Source organism: Otolemur garnettii, unplaced genomic scaffold, assembly GCF_000181295.1.
Source record: "Otolemur garnettii isolate 467f Iridium unplaced genomic scaffold, OtoGar3 scaffold00005, whole genome shotgun sequence".
NCBI classification, from domain to species: domain Eukaryota; kingdom Metazoa; phylum Chordata; class Mammalia; order Primates; family Galagidae; genus Otolemur; species Otolemur garnettii.
This window is the reverse complement of record NW_003852400.1, coordinates 29,628,673-29,645,804: the sequence shown is the minus strand read 5'-3', so window position 1 is coordinate 29,645,804 and position 17,132 is coordinate 29,628,673.

The following is a 17,132-nucleotide window of genomic DNA, read 5'->3' as shown; positions in this document are numbered from 1 at the left end:
TCTACCTCATGTTTCTAATTTGATCTTAGTGTTTTAAAATCTGTTTAAAAGGGGTATAGAAGTGCATATATGTAGTCCCAGCTACTTAGGACAATGAGGAGGGAGGATCCTTATAGCCCAGAAGTTCAAGTCTAGCCAAGGCAACATAGACTCTGTCTCTTAAAAATATTAATTATATAAAATTATTCTTATTCTGTGGAAAATCCATTTGAACAACCTTTCATATTTAAGGACTTGGTGATTTCTGTTTATCAATTTTTGCTATTTCCAAAGATAGACTATTTTTAAAATCATTTTATGTTCAGAAACCTATCATCTATTAGTAATTTTCTATTGGTAATTTTATGACTTCGAAAAAATATTCAAAACTTTCATTTATCTAGAATTTGTTCTAGTCTACAGTGAGAGTTGCAGACATGTATTGATTCTTTTCTGAGCAACTCTTTATTTTCCTATTAGTATTTACTTAATAAAACAATATCTTCATTAGTTGAGTACTTTGTCCATATGTGAAATGTTATATTTTGAAAACTTCTATTTTTAAATTATATCTTATTTTCCATTAATGTGTCTAAGCTTGCATGGTACAGCACTAATAAAATTGTGCTGATCTTTTATTACTTAAATATGATAATGTGGATTCTTTCTTATAACTCCTTATAAAATTTTCTTAGCATTTAGTCTATTAATCTTTCAGATAATCTTCATTACATTCTCTTAATGCACCAGCCCCAGGGGAGTGTATTTTGAGAGGAATAAAATGTATTACAAATAATTTTCTCATTTAGTAACATGATATTTTCCTCCTCCATTTATTTAGATATTCTTTTTTTTTTTTTTTTGTTACAGGTTATTGTGAGGATACAAATAAGCAGGTCACAATTTTTTACTTTGTTAGATAGAGTCTCTCTTGTCTCTCTTATAGTTGTGTCCAACATCTAAAATGTGTGCCATACACCCTTACCTTGAGCCCTTAAGTGGGAGCACATCAATCCCTCCCTTCTCTTCTCTTGCTCCCCCTCCCCCAACTTGAATAGAATTAAGTTTTTCTCCTATATGGGCATGTGTTAGAGCATCTACTGACTTCATAATAAAATTAAATGCATTGGATACTGACTTTTCCATTCTTGTGATACTTAATAAAGAAGATTGTGTTGCAACTCCATCCAGGTTAATACAAAAGATATAAACTTACCATCTTTTCCTTTGGTTAAATAGTACTCCATGGTATACATTTACCACAGATTGTTAATCCATCCCTAAGTTGATGGGCATTTGGGTTGTGTCTACATCTTGGCAATTATAAATTGAGCTGTGATAAACATTTTAGTGCAAATGTCTTTGTGATAAAAATGATATTTTTTTTCTTCTGGGTAGATGCCTGGTAGTGGGATTGCAGGGTCAAATGGGAGGTCAATCTGAGTTCTTTGAAGACTCTCCTTACTTCTTTCTAAAGAAGCTGCATGAATTTGCAGTACCACCAACATTATAAAAGGGTGCCTCTCTGTCCACACACATAACAACATCTGCAACTCTGGAACTTTGTGATGTGGGCTATTTTCACTGGGGTTAAGTGATAACTCAGGATGGTTTTGGTTTCCAGTTCTCTGATTAGGGAAGATGAGCATTTTTTCATGTTTGTTAGCCATTTGTCTGTCTTCCTCAGAGATGATTCTGTTCATATCTCTTAACCGGGGATAAATGGGATTGTTTGGCCTTTTCGTATTGACTTATTCTGTTCTCTCCAGATCCTAGTTATTAAGCCTTTGTCAGATTTGTAACTTGCAAATATTTTTTCCCATTCTGTCTATTTGCTTTCATTACTGTGTCCTTAAATGTGCAAAGGTTTTCAAGTTAATTAAGTCCCATTTGTTTATCTGTTTTTTTTGTTGCAATTGCCACTGCAGTCTTTGTAAAACTTTCCTCAGGCCAACATCCTCAAGAGGTTTTTCCACTTTTTCTTCTAGGATTTTTATTATTTCACATCTTCGATTTAAATATTTTATCCATCTTGCCTCAATTTTATAAGTGATGAAAGGTACAGGTCCAATTTCAGCCTTTTACATGTGGTTATCCGGTTTTCCCAGCACCATTTATTGAATGGGGGTTCTTTTCCCCAGTATGTGTTTTTGTTTGTTTTATCAAAAATCAGATGTCTATAAGAGAGTGATTTTATCTCTTGGTTATCTATTTGGTTCCATATGTCTATATCTCTATTTTGGTGCCAATATCATGCTATTTTGATCACTGTGGACTTGTAATGTAGCCTTAAGTTGGTAAAATGATGCCTCCAGCATTGTTTTTATTACTAAGAATGCCTTGGTTATATGAGGATTTTCTGGTTCTATACAAAATGAAGAACTATTTTTTCCCAGTGTTTCAAAGTATGACGTTGGATTGCATTGAATCTATAGCTTGGTTTGGGTAGTATAGACATTTTAGCAATGTTGATTTTTCCCAGCCAAGAGCATGGTATGTTCTTCCATTTGTTAATATCTTCCGGATTTATTTTCTTAGGGTTCCATAATTCTCTTTGTAGAGGTCCTTCACTTCTTTATTTTTAGATATATTCCTCAGTATTTCATGTTTTTTGAAGCTACTGTGAAGGGAATGATGTATTTGGTTAGCTTCTTGACTTGGCTGTTATTGGTGTATACAAAGGCTACAGATTTTTGGACAATTGATTTCATAACTTGAGATATTACTGTATTTCTTGATCACTTTCAGGAATCTGTGTCTCTTGAGTCTCTGGGTTTTCTAGGACCATATCATTGGCAAAGATCAATAGTTTGGCCTCCTCTGCCCTCATTTAGATGTCCTTTATAACCTTCTTTTGCCTTATTGCATTGGCTAGAACTTCCAGAATAATGTTGAATGATAGTGGTGGTAGAGGACATCCTCCTATGATTCCTATTCTAAGTGGAAAAGCTTTCAGTTTCACTTCATTCAATATATTGGCTGTGGATTTTTTTATAAATGGCTTCAATCATTTTGAGAAATGTGCTACCTCTACCTATATTCTTAAGTATTCTCATTAGAAAAGAATGTTGAATTTTATAAAATGCTTTTTCTACATCTATTGAAAGGATCATATGGCCTTTGTTTTTGCTTCTGTTGATATGGTGAATTACATTTATGAATTTGCATATGTTAAACCAGCTTTGAATTCCTGGATTGAACCCTACTTGATGATGATGTATATTTTTAATGTCTAGCTATAATCTATTTTATTGAGTATTTTTGCATCAATATTCATTAGTGAAATTTGTCTGTAGTTCTTCTTAGTTGAGTCCTTTCCTGGTTTTGTATCAGGGTGATATTTGCTTCATAGAACATGTTAGGGAAGGTTCCTTCCTTCTCAATGTTTTGAAAGAGGTTCTGCAGTGTAGATCCAAGCTCATCTTTGAAGGTTTAATAGAATTCTGTTGTGAAACAATATCCAGGGATTTTTTTTTTGTTGAAAGTTTTTATTGTTTCTTCAATCTCAGCACTTGATATTGCTCTTTTCAAGATTTCTGTTTCTTCCTGGATAAGTTTAGAGAGATGGTATGATTCTAGGTATTGGTCCATTCCCACTCTACATTGTCAAATTTTGAGATACAACATTTCTTGTGTTAGTCAGAAATGATCTTTGTATCTCAGAAGTATCTGTTGTTATTTCTCCTTTTTCTTTTCTCCTCTCTTCTCTTCTCGTCTCTCCTTCCTTCCTTCCTCCCTCCCTCCCTCCCTCCCTCTCTCTCTTTCTTTCTTTCTTTCTCTCTCTCTCTTTCTTTCCTTCTCTCTCTCTCTCTTTCTTTCATTCTTTCTTCCTTCTATGTGTGTATGTGACAGAGTTTCCACTTTGTTGCCCTCAGTAGAGTGCCATGCTGTCATAGTTCACAGAAACCTCAAACTCTTGGGCTCAAGTGATTCTCTTGCCTCAGCCTCCAGAGAAGCTGGGACTACAGGTGCCCACCACAATGCCTGGATTTTTTAAGAGATGAGGTCTCACTCTTGCTCAGGCTGGTCTTGAACTCATGAGCTCAGGCAATCTACCCACTTCAGCCTCTGAGAGTGCTAGGATTATAAGTGTGAGCCACCACGCCCAACCTCCTTTTTCATTTCTTATTAAGGTTATTTGAAATTTTACTTTAATGTTTCTAGTTAATCTGGCCAATAGTTTATTGATTTTAGTTATCTTTTTGAAGAACCAGCTTTTTGTTTCAGTGATTTTCTGAATGATTCTTTTGTTTTAAATTTCATTTATTTCTGATTTAATTTTAGTTATTTCTTTACTTTTGCTGAGTTTGTGATTGGATTGCTGTTCTTTTTTCATTTCCTTAAGATGATTCATTAGAATGTTGATGTACTCTCTTTCTGTTTTTTGAATATAGGTATCTAATGCAATAAATTCCCCTCTTATAACTCCTTTTACAGTGTCCCACAGGTTTTAGTAGCTTGTGTCTTCATTGTTGTGATGCTCAAGGAAGTTAATGATATCTTCTTTAATGTCTTCCTTGACCCAACTGTCATTCAGCATAAGGCTATTTAGTTTCCATACCTTTCTGTGGGGATGAAAATTTTGGTTGGAGTTGAGTTCTACCTTTATTATGTTGTGGTCTGAGAAGATACAAAATATAATTTCAATTCTTTTGATTTTGTTGAGGTTTGATTTGTATCCTAGGTTGTGATCCATTCTGGGGTATGTTCCATGGGCTGGCAAGAAAAAGCATATATTTCTTAGCTTTGGGATAGTGTGTTATATAAATATCTATTAATCCCAGTTCATCTAGAGTTGCATTTAAATCCCTATATATTTGTTTAGTTTCTGTTTATGTGCTCTATCCAGTTCACCCAGAGGACTGTTAAAGTCTCAAGGCAAGGCATTTTGATGTTACAGGATATCATATTGCTCAGACCAATCAAGATCTGTTTTATACATCTGGGATCATTTAAGTTGGGTGCATAAATATTTAGATTAAAATGTTCTCTTATTTCATTGTTCCCTTGACCTGTATGAAGTAACTAGCTTTGTCTTTCTTTAGTAGCTTTAAATCTATGTGTATCTGAAAATAAGATTATGACCCTTCCTTTCTTCTGTTTTCCATTTACCTGAAATATTGTTTTCATCCCTTTACCCTGAGTCTTATCTTTCAAAGTTAGATATGTTTCCTGGAGATAGCATAAGAATGGCTTATGCTTTGTTATCCAATCAGCCAACTGTGGCTTTTTAGTGGTTCAGTTCATTGACATTTATTGATAGAATTGATGAGTGTGGTAGAATACTATTCATCTTATTTTGTGAAGCTCTGTTGCTTAGTTTTATTCTTTGCACCATTATAGAAGCCAGCCTTTTACTTTGGATATATTTACTTTGCTGGTAGGCCATTATGACAGTCAGTGTGGAGGAAATGTCTAAGTATTTCCTCTATAGCAGGTTATTTTTGTTTATTTGTTTGTTTGTTTTTGAGACAGAGTCTCAATATGTCACCCTCAGTAGAGTATCGTGGCATCACAGCTCACAGCAACCTCAAACTCTTGGGCTTAAGTGATTCTCTTGCTTCAGCCTCCCAAGTAGCTAGGACTACAGGTGTCCACCACAATGCCCACTATTTTTTGGTTGCAGTTGTTTAGTTGGCCTGTGCCAGGTTCAAACCTACTACCTGCAGTGTATGTGGCTGGCACAGTAACTACTGTGCTACATGCGCCAAGCCTAGAGCAGGTCTTATTGTGGTGAAATTCTTTAATGTTTGCATATCAGTAAAATATTTGAATTCTCAATTGGTTTGAAAGCTTAGTTTATCAGGATTTAGAATTCTGGGATGAAAATTGTTTTGTTTAGGAGGTTAAAGGTTGATGACCATTCTCTTCTGGCTTATAAAAAGTTTCAACTGAGACGTCCATTGTCACCCTGAAGGATCTGCCCTATAGGTCAATTGTTGCTTAACTCTAGCTGCTTGCAAAATTTTCTCTTTTGTCCTGACTTTGGACAGGTTTATTACAATGTATCTTGGAGATCCTCTGTTTGTGTTGAGATGACCTAGTATGTGATATTCCTCTCAAAGGAGGTTTTGGAATTTTTAGTGATACTTGGGAAGTTTTAATTTATGGTATCATTCAGTAGGGCTTTCATTTTGGGGGATGGTCTTCTTCCCCTTGAGGAATAATTCATATGTTTGAATGCCTCATTAAGTCACATAATTCTCTGAGCATATATTCTGTTTTCTCTCTCTTATTTTTTTTGTCTAACTGCCTGGGTTAGTTCAAGGGCTTTATACTCTAATTCTTCAATTCTTTCTTCTCCATAGTTTTATAAATGATTAATACTTTCTACTGCATTTTTAAGTTCTCTGATTGACTCCCTTAGGTCCTTAAACTCCACCATATCTGTTCTATATTCTTCATATCTTTTGTCTATTTTTGGTTCTGTTTTTCCACTTTCTTGTTAATTTCTTTTATTATTTTCACCATTGGTATTTTAAATTCCCTTTCTGTAATTTCTATTAATTTTTTATGGGTGGAATCTTCTGCAGTAGCTACTTCATCATCCTTTGATGGGGTTACTCTATTCTGGTTTTTCATGTTCCCAGAATTTTTATCTTTGTTCCTCCCCATGTGAATTTTTTTCTTGTTAACCTCCTTCCCCTACTTTTTCCTTCTCACCACCTCCTTCACTTTAAATTACCTTGTCTCAGAACTTAGATGTAAAAGTGGCCTTTTGGTATAGGCCAAAAGGAAGATAAGGGTTAATAGCAATAGGAGAGAAAGAAAAGAAAAGAGAAAGAGAAAGAAAAAGAGTAGTGGAAGGAAAGAATTGAGGAAAAGGATATAAAAAGGACAGTAAGAGAGAAAGAAAGTGAAAGGAGAAATGGTGATTTTCGGGAGGGTGCTTTAACCACACCCACAGATCTTGGACTCTGGGAGGCTGGGCAGGTCCCTCTATGTCAGGAGTTCCTTACCACCTGGGCAAAAGCAAGACTCTACCTCTGCTATATTTAGAAACAAATCAGCAGAATATTGCCATAGGGACCTACCAATAGCTTCCTTCCAAAGGCCACAGCTGGAAGGACACCCAAGATCGTGAACTCATGGCAGACAGACCAATGCTGTGACCCTTGAGCCAGACCACTGTCATGACCCCACCCCAGCCCTCAGAGAGAGAAAAAAAAAATGAAAAAAAGATAAAAAATTAAAATACAGTTATATAAGATAAAGAAGAAAAAATGATAGCTTATCTGTTGTATGAGAAATTTATGTGAGAAATGAGAAAGGTAGTAAAATATCTACCAAAAGAGAGGAAAAGGAGGGAATTAACAAGGAGATAAAGAATAAGACACTGAAAAATTGTAAGAAAAATGGAAGAACATTGCTATTAAAAAATTAACAGTGAAAAATAAAAATACAAACAAACAACAAAACTAAATAGAATAAAACAACAAAAGAGAAAAATAAAAGAAATAAATTAAGGAAAGAATTGAACAAAGAAGCAAAAAATGTGAAACAATGTGTGTGATGTATATTGCAATATATTGCTTGGACACCAGGAGGCGCTGTGGTGTTAGAAGACAGAGAACACTGGATTTTTCTATATATGATGGTGATAAGAAGCCACTCTTCAGCTGCAGTGGAGACCAAATCTTGTCTTTCTGACTTCTTTGTTCTCAATCTAGGCCTGTTCCCTTCTTCAGCATTCAGTTCCCACAGGGCTGGGCTGCTAAAGCTTTCACCAGACTTCCCAAAAGGCTTGTCAGACACTGTTCTTTGACAAAAAGTGTTCCTCCTGGGCAGTACAGGGGCCACTCATCTCACCACAGGAATGGCTGCTGGAGCTCAGCAGATGCATCAGATCCTGCTGTGCAATAGCACCCTCAGATTGTTCCTCCTGCATGGGCAGTCTTTCCACAATGTCAAGGCCCACTAGCAGCCAAGTCAATGGGAGAACCACCCAGCCTGGTGTTCAATCCTGGCCACTGGATATTGTTCGAGTGTACTTACTGCTCCAGCAAGCAGCCCAGTCCAAAATCAAAATACTGCAGGACAGCCATTTCCCATCTCTAGCCCTCCAAGGAGAGCCCTCTGACTGGCTGGGCTCTGTCCATACCAACCACTTGGCTTCCTCACAGATTTTCCTCAGCTCTAGATCTCCTCATGGGCCCCTGAAGTCTCTGGCTGCTTCACTGTGCCCCCCAGGAGTGATGTTTCTGTGCAGATTCCTCCAGTTAGAGGTGGCTGGTGTCCACTTTCCCCTGTCTTACCACAAGATGTCTCTAGTTCTCCATCTTGCTCCGCCCTCTAATTTAGATATTTTACAAGCATTTCTGTGAAGATATGTAGTTTGTCATCTTTTTAAAAACATATTCCAAAGTAGCCATTATATGTTTTTCTTTTATTTGGTTACTACTTTTTTATGTTTCATTTCTCACTTAAATAATTCATTCCTGTAGTGCCTTAAAAGATGAGTCATTTAGTAAACATATTAATTATATACATGCTTTTAGTTGTTTCTCTTTTATTTCTATTTTTTAAGTAAATGCTTTTAGAATTTACTTAATATCTAATAATAAAAGCTGCCTGTTTGCTTTATATTTGCATATATATTTGTGTACTCCGAACTTTATATCCACCCTGTATATGTGTATATTTTAGGACTTCCACAATGAAATTTTAATTGATACTATAAGACATTATGGGCTCGGCACCTGTGGCTCAAGCGTCTAAGGCGCCAACCACATACACCTAAGGTGGCGGTTTTGAATCCCTAGCCCGGGCCCACCAAACAGCAATGATGGCTGCAACCAAAAAATGGCCAGGCGTTGTGGTGGGCACCTTTAGTCCCAGCTACTTGGGAGGCTGAGGCAGGAGAGTCGCTTGAGCCCAGGAGTTGGAGGTTGCTGTGAGCTGTGATGCCATGGCACTCTACCCAGGGGGATAGCTTGAGGCTCCGTCTAAAAAAAAAAAGACATTATGTTCTCATCATTAGCAGATCATTTCCAATATTACATTATTAAATGAAAGATTTTCCTGGAACAATTATTCTTTCTCAACATTTTTTGTTTTAAATAAAGAATTGTTATTGAATTTTATTAGTATTTATATTATAAATCAGTATTTATATTAGGTCAGATATTTTTAATTCTTTAACTCATTGACCTATACCATAATTGTACCTGTACCTTAATGTACCTATGCTAGAATACTAGTGTACACTAAAATAATCTTACATGACTGTGATAAATAGCTATCTTATTATACATTTGAATTCTATTCATTTGCTAGTATTTTATTTAGTGTCATGTAGCTCAAATTCATAAGTGTCTTAGTTCATTCGTGTTAGTATAAAAAACACCTGAGACTGGGAATTTATAATGAAAATAAGTTTGCTGGACTCATGGTTCTGTAGGCTGTACAAGCAAGATGGCACCAGCATTTGCTTGGTTTTTGTTGAGATCATATCCTCAGGCTGTTTCCACTCACGGTTGAAGGCGAAGGGGAGCTGATATGTTCAGAGATCATGTGGGTAGAGAGAAAGCAGGAGAGAGAGGTTGTTCCAGCCTCTGAAATAAATAGCTTTCTTAAGAACTATGGACTAAAGACTCATTCATTACTTTGATCACAGCACTAAACCATCTAAACACTCTACATAAGGCCCTACTTACAACACTGGTGATCAGATTTCAACATGAGGTTTCGCTTTATATCCAAGCTACACCAATAGGTCACTGTTTTGATCTGTGATTTCCCTATTTTATGTTTTTGTATCAAAATCATATTTGCTTGATAGTATTGGCTAGATAAAATTATTGTCTAACCTACTATGTTTCTTACACAGTAAATAATAAATATCTCATGGATCAGTGAATGTTCTTTGAATGGTTTATATAGCATTGAAATTGCCTTTTTATAGTACATTCAGTTCCACTCCCTCATGACATTTGTTTCTAAAAATTACTTGCTATGCAAAGTCACATAGTGAAAAATCAGAGGGCTTACAAAAAAAAAAAAAAACAGTTAGAAACACAACCATCAAAAACTTTGCCAGTGACACACACAAAAATGAAACCTAATAAAAAATAGTAGCATAGTTTTACACACATAAGATTGTTAAAATATATAGAGAGATAGTACAACAAATATGGCCCTTTACATTTAAAGGGACCTAAACTTTGCTTGTGGAATGAGCGCCAGAGGGTTGCAAGTATGAATTATTTTGAAAAGATGCTGGGTGGGTTAACTGGGTTGTAACGCCAGATAAATGTAGACGTGGCTCACAACACACGCTGAATTGATGTGGCTGGTAGGGGAGTTTGTGTGTGTGTGTGTGGGCACGCTTGTGCATGCACGAGCTGCTACCCAGCTGAGTTTAGCTGAATGCAGTATTCTCACCAATGGAATCAAACACAAATGAAAAATTTGTGGTATGCTAAAATTGTTCCTTAATATACCAGTTGTGTTGGGGCAGATTCACTACTAAAACAAGTGTTATGGCAGAACTGACTCTATTTGAGGGAGCTGAAATACCTATTCTGGGAATTCTTTTGGAACGAGTTCTTTCTTAACTTCTATTTTTTCCCTCATCTCTTTTTCTATTCGTTATCTGTTGAGGTTGTCTTCTTTTGGAATGATTTTTGGCCATCTCATTTATTTTATCTGCATTCAGAGTATACTTTTACTTCCCAGGTCTGATATTAGTCTTTGCCTTGGCTTAACGCCCAGTCAAGTCTTTGTATATGAGCCAATTGGGAAAAATAGGAGGGAACCAATAGTTCCCAAAGGAAAATTTTAAACACCTTCCACCTCATTTCTCTGTTGTGCCTGAAGTCATGTCTCCTTTGGAGCAATTTATTTGCCAAACTAATGCAGTAAGAGATTATGCAGGTTGTGTTTTTCTGTATAGCATGACCATGATAGTCTATAAAATAATGATTCTTCTCATACCACACTTAAAAATGCATTGGATAATATGATGAAAGTTTTTAGAAGTTTCAAATGTATGAAAGATAAGATGTTTTTTTTAACCCATTACTAGGGTCATGAGTAAGGCACCTGTAACAAAAGGAAAATTAACAAGAGAGAAGTATACACATGTATTTAATATAAGTTTTATGTGACACAGGAGCCTTCAGAAACCAAAGACCCAAAGGATCAGGGAAACTGCCTTTTTATACTTAGGTCTGCAAAAGACTGGATAGTTGTGTATCTCATGATAATAAACTGGGGGGAGCTTACAATAGCCTGTTGGTTCAGATTCTTCTTGATATCTCTGTATCTTCAAGAAAGGAGGAATGTTCCTTTCTTCTTGGTATAAGAAGGGAGACCTCTGGAAGGAAGGTTTTATTACCTTCCTCCTCAAGGAGGAAGAGTAAAGAAAAGGTGAGTATGACTTTCCTGCATCTGTTGTTTTCTCTAATACCTAGGTGTCATATTTGCAGCTAGCATGTCCTGAACCACATGCCAACCAAGGAAATCATTTAGTGTGATCATTTTGCCACATGTTTCAATAGTAATATGTAAATATGGAAAGTTATTTTATAAGCTAACAAAAATCAAGTTTGTATAGTGAACAACCAGAGCCCTCATTTATTCAAACTCATGCTATAATTTGAATCATACTGGTTGAAAATTCAAAATATATGTTATTAAAAAAAAAAAAAACCTACAATGCCACAATTCTTTTTTTTTTTTTTCTTCTTCTTTAGAGTCTTACTCTGTTGCCTGGGCTAGAATGCAGTGCCATCATCATACCTCAGTGCAACCTCAGATTCCTGGGTTCAAGGGCTTCTCCTGCCTCAGCTTCCTGAATAGCTGGAACTACAGGTGTGAGTACCACCATGCTGCAGTAATTTTCCCATGTTTTCTGTAGAGATGGGGTCTCTCTATGCAGCCCAGGCTGGTCTCAAACTCCTGGTCTCAAGTGATCCTCCCACCTTAGACTCCCAGATTACTGAGATTATAGTTTTTAGAAGACCATGCCTGGCCAAAACCAACCATAATTCTAAGTGTGAGCAAAAACAGAGAAATATACGATATGTGAAAATACTTTTGTCCAAGATGGAGTTAATTCCAAAAAGAAAAATCCAGAAGAAAATATTTTGGGTAAATCACACAGCCAGATGGTGTTCTGTGTCACATGACTGTACTTTAAACTCAGTGCATCTATCAGTTAATAATAAAATCCATTCTTTTGAAGTATTTTAGAGGAAGGAAATTATAACCTTTTCAATGTAATAGAAAGACCTCTTATGAAAAGATAAAGTTCTAATGTCCTCATGCCAAAAAGCAAAAAGGTGAGGAAATTTGTGTGTGCAAGAGAGAGAGAGAGAGAAATTGGGCCGAAAAAGCTTATTTGCTTCTATAAGCCAGAGTGTACTTACTAATGAGATGAAGAATGGAATATATTCTAAAAGTACATATATGGTTCACACATAGAATTTTTTCCAGGTCATTCTAATTTATGGATGTGACTAACCTGATAGCATTTTCTGAATTCTGCTTCCCCATAGTCAAGAAGCACAAATGATCTATGACATGTAGAAATTTGTTTAAGTCATTGATTTGTGTGTTTGTGGGCCAGAATTGTGAAAATGGATAAAGTTAAAAGCGGCTTGCAGAAACTATCAAAAAATAGTCTTTTCCCTATTATTACTAATGAGTCTTCACACTGGTTCCCAGCCATAGTGACATAATGAAGCAAAGCGGGATTAAATATCTTTGCTTCCTTTTCAAAGAGTTGCAGTCATTATTTGTCTAAGTTAGTCATTACAACTGCTGTGTTTTCATTTGAAAAGTAGCAGCTAATGCAGTAATGCATTGCATTAGGTTAGGGTTTAACAAACTGAAGGGATTTAGACACTACCATGAGAAAAAGCCCATGGGGGGTTAAATACATACTCTGAGTTCTAAGGAAACTGATGTTAGATAAATGGTAACAAGGCTGCTCCTTCCCAGTGGGTTCAGAAGGGACTGGAGGATATTAGCAGAAGCAAAGCTGAAGCAGGTAGTCTTGCTTGTTTTATGCATATCCTATTCTACTGGCCATCTTTTGGTGGCTTTTACTACTGATGACTAATTTTCTGATATTTTGTGTGTGACCATTCAGAAGTCAGGACTTCTTTTATTAGTATTATGGTCATGAACAATTCATTTTAATCTTTTAAATTTTCATTTTTTTCATATGTAAGATGAGGACTAAAATACCAAAAAAGGCTAAGAGTATGAAATCAGATAATGCAATGAAAGTATTTGATAAGCTGAAAAACATCGTACTTGTGTTAGGTTTTAGCATTATGTGTCCACATATAGGTAACTGGACTTAAATATACCATGGTTTTTAAAATCTATATACAAATGTGACTTAGTGGAATGAGGAGTCTGTTTCTATTAAAAGAAGCCTGGCTCTGGGCTTCTGGTTTGACTCCCTTTACACGATTCTCTGAATAATAGCAATAGTGACTAAGTAAAATGTGAACTTTATGCAATGGCCCGGAAGATCTGCTCTCTCCACACTGGCTCACTCCTGTGAGCACCCGCCTTAATAACTCCACATTAGCCTCATTGTCCTCCTTGTTCACAACAAGTTCATTCCCCCCTCGGAAAGGACTTTGTAGTTGGGAATTCCTTGTCTTGGAATTTTCTGCTAGATCATTGTATGATTGCTCCTCACTTACTTACATGTCTGCTAAAACACCACCCCTTCAGAGAAGTCTTCCTTTGTCATTTTTTCCCAAAATGTTCCTCCCCCAAGCCAGCCAGCCATCACTCCCCATCCTCCTCCTCTCTTTTCTCTTTCTCACAGTGCTTACCATTACCTCACATCACGCATATTTCTTTGTTTTAATTGATTTATTGTTTTTTATATTTTTTAAATCTCTTTCCCCAGTGGAAGGGAGTTTTTGGAAGGCGGAGAACTGAATATCCTTGACTATCGTATCTAACCATGCTCAACAGTGCATGGCATAAAGTACACCATAAGCATTAGAAACAGGCAAGAAAATGAGAAAGAAGAAAGGAGACTGGAGGAGAGGAAGAAAGAAATGAAAGAAAGGGAAAGAAGGAAGGGAAGGGAGGAAGGAAAGAAAGAATGGGAAGCACAGAGGACTATGGATTGCTTTTGTTTCCTAGTAGGCTGTCTCAGTATGTGGAGCAGATTTCCAAAGTATTTAAAGCTTAAAAATGTACTACGACTCTTGGGAGTGCTTTTCATTTAGACTTATTTATCCATATATTTAAATGAATATAGATTTTTTTATATCTGAATATATATAGATATGATTATCTTTCTATCCTCTGTTTTTTATTAATATTATTCTTGCACTTTGGTGTATGGTTAATATGTTCAGTTCTCCATATTAAAGCTAGTTGCTTATACAGATGCTGTACACTTTCCTTGTAGGTCAACAATGAACAAAATGCTGTATTGTGGGCATTTGTTGTGGTATTGAAAATGTGGGCATTTTCCCTTCAGTAGCTATTAATAATGGTTGATTTTTATTGTTGTCATTGCTGCTTATCTACTTATCTTCCCATAAAAAGAGCAGGCTGCATATTATAGCTGACCACAAAAGCAGAACATGATATTGATGATGTCGTACACCTTAATGAAACAATTAATGGGGTTCCATTTCTGTTAAATTTACTGGATATATTCTATTGCAAGTGTATTTTCAGGGTGAATTAATAACCTGACTACTAATAGATAGATCGTAAACATTGCTATTTAGGTTTGAAATAATTAGCCTGGAGACCACATGCGCAATTATTGCCATTCAATATTCCTATAGCTCTGTGCTTCTCTAGAGATAGAGATTTCATTTCTAGGAATCAATCACTAGACTTATCTACTGTAGTTTAATGCAAAAAATATTAAATCATTATATCCTCATTCACTGAAGCTGGGAGCTGGTAATAAAGCATTGGTCTCAAGTCTGAGTAAATGTGGGATCCCTTTATCCCTCACTGAATATGGGGAACCACTACTGAGCATTTACTCTGCTTTTATGCAGCATGAGTTAGCATGTTGTGTATCTCGTGTGCAATGGCTTTTTCCCCTTAGTGTTTTTTTCTTTTAAGTTGCTTCATTAGATAAATAAGCATTTTATTTTCTAGACATATTAATAATATCAAGGATGCCTGTTGATCAACTTGAAAACTTTAAAATTAATGAAATCAGTTTGAAATGTTTGTTTGTTAGCTTTCTAACACATACTCTGCCCTTTGTCTTTTTTTTTTTAATTTTAGGAAGGATGTAGAGTAAAATAACTTATGGTAACTTACATGACACAGTTTTGTCCTAAATACGTGGATTCAAAGGTCAAAGCAGTACCTAGCTTTATGTAAAGGAACTTTTTATACCCTATAGAATTTTAAATGTAAATTATGTCTTCATTAATGATGTTATGATGTCAATGACTGTCCAGTGATTTTTCTCGGAGTAACATTTTCTGTGTTGGTCTCCTTATACTGATATTGAATTTTTATTTTTATACCATTTGCTGATCATCATTTCAGATACCTTATATTTTCCACTGGGGTTCCACTTTGTGGCATATATGAAAAATATGATTCCGGGCATGAAGACTTTAAAAAGGTGTTCTTTTAGCTGCTAGATCAGAGGCTAAATTTAATAGTCTTTTCTTCATGGAAATGTTATTGAAGTAAACCCAAGGAATTATATAATACTAAAATATGGATAACTGACAGAAGTAACATTTTTACCTGAGACTACATTCTGATTTATGAGACTATACGATTTTAATATTCTTTCTATTGCTTCTCAAGTGGAGTATGCTCTCCCTGTTTTATCTCTGTTTTTTATCAGAATAACCTTTCCAATTGAGAGCAAAGGTAATGAAGTCCATCTGTACTAGAGCAAATTTATGGGTCCTTGGATTTCATCAGCCTCCCAGAATATCATGACTCCACAAAAATGTAAAACCCACTACACTCAATGGCATATAGAATTTTATGTATGATTTAAGGATTCACTTACTTACCACAGCCCATTTATATTTAGGTGGACTTTTATTTTGTCACATGAATTTTTTTCAGCATTCAAAAAATACAAAAATTCAAGATTACAGCATCATCTTCCTTATAGATCAGAAAGAAGATTGCATTCAGCTCTCCACTTAGAAACTCTCACTCTAAGCAGCAATTGATTATCAACAGCTAGACACTCTGCCAAAAACAGCAAGGTCACCACTGGGCAATGAGAGAGTTCATGTAATTTCTATGGTTCTTCAATTGTGGCTCTTTTTCATCAACCCTGAAAATAACTTAGGAAAATGTAGGTTGTCAACAGGATGACAATGTTAACAAAATTTTAATTTAAATCACCTAGCATGAAGTAAAAAAAAAACAGGTTCCCACTGACACCACGCCTTGATTTTGGAAGGAAGGTTAATTGTAACTGACTTCTATATATTTTTGTCCTATTTATGTGTGTTACATTATTTACTGAGTTCTCTTTCTTGATGACTCAATGGAAGAGAAACTTCATACTTCTAGGTCTCATTGCCTTTCCCAGGAACATTAACTTTAGAAACCTTGTAATTGTCTATACTTTCTCTGCCCCTTTAAAGTATAAATCTTTTTAAAAGCTTCTTGCCAGTTTTACAATCCAGAAATGTCTTTCTCAAGGACGTAGAGCTGGAGCTATCTAAGTTAGGGCACCTGTCTCTCAGTTCTGTGAGAGGGGCGGAGGCTAACTACAGTAGGTCCTTGCTTCAAGTTGTAAAATTACTCCCTAACCTGAAGATGGGAGAAAATCTGCTTTTGCTTTGGGTACAGCCAGTTAGCATACCTAGATGGCCTGAGATTCCCTCACCTCAGCTCTTAAAATCTCTCCAGCCCTTTCTTTCAGTGGAATTAAGCTTTAAGTGTATATGGCCTTTCTTTCCTTAAAATAGCTTCATATAAAGTTTTCCTTGACTATTTAACTTTGTGCAGTACAGTTTTTGTTTTGACATAATATAACTTACCAAAAAATAGAATTATTCCCAAATTCTATTCAAATTCTATTTTTTATTTTCTACAATATCACAACTTTTCTACTAATGGCTACTTACTTTTTAAAAAACCTTTTAATTAACCTCTGTAAAACTATCCAATATTAATAACCATGCCTCCTTCACTAAATTAAGTCACAGCTTTCATCT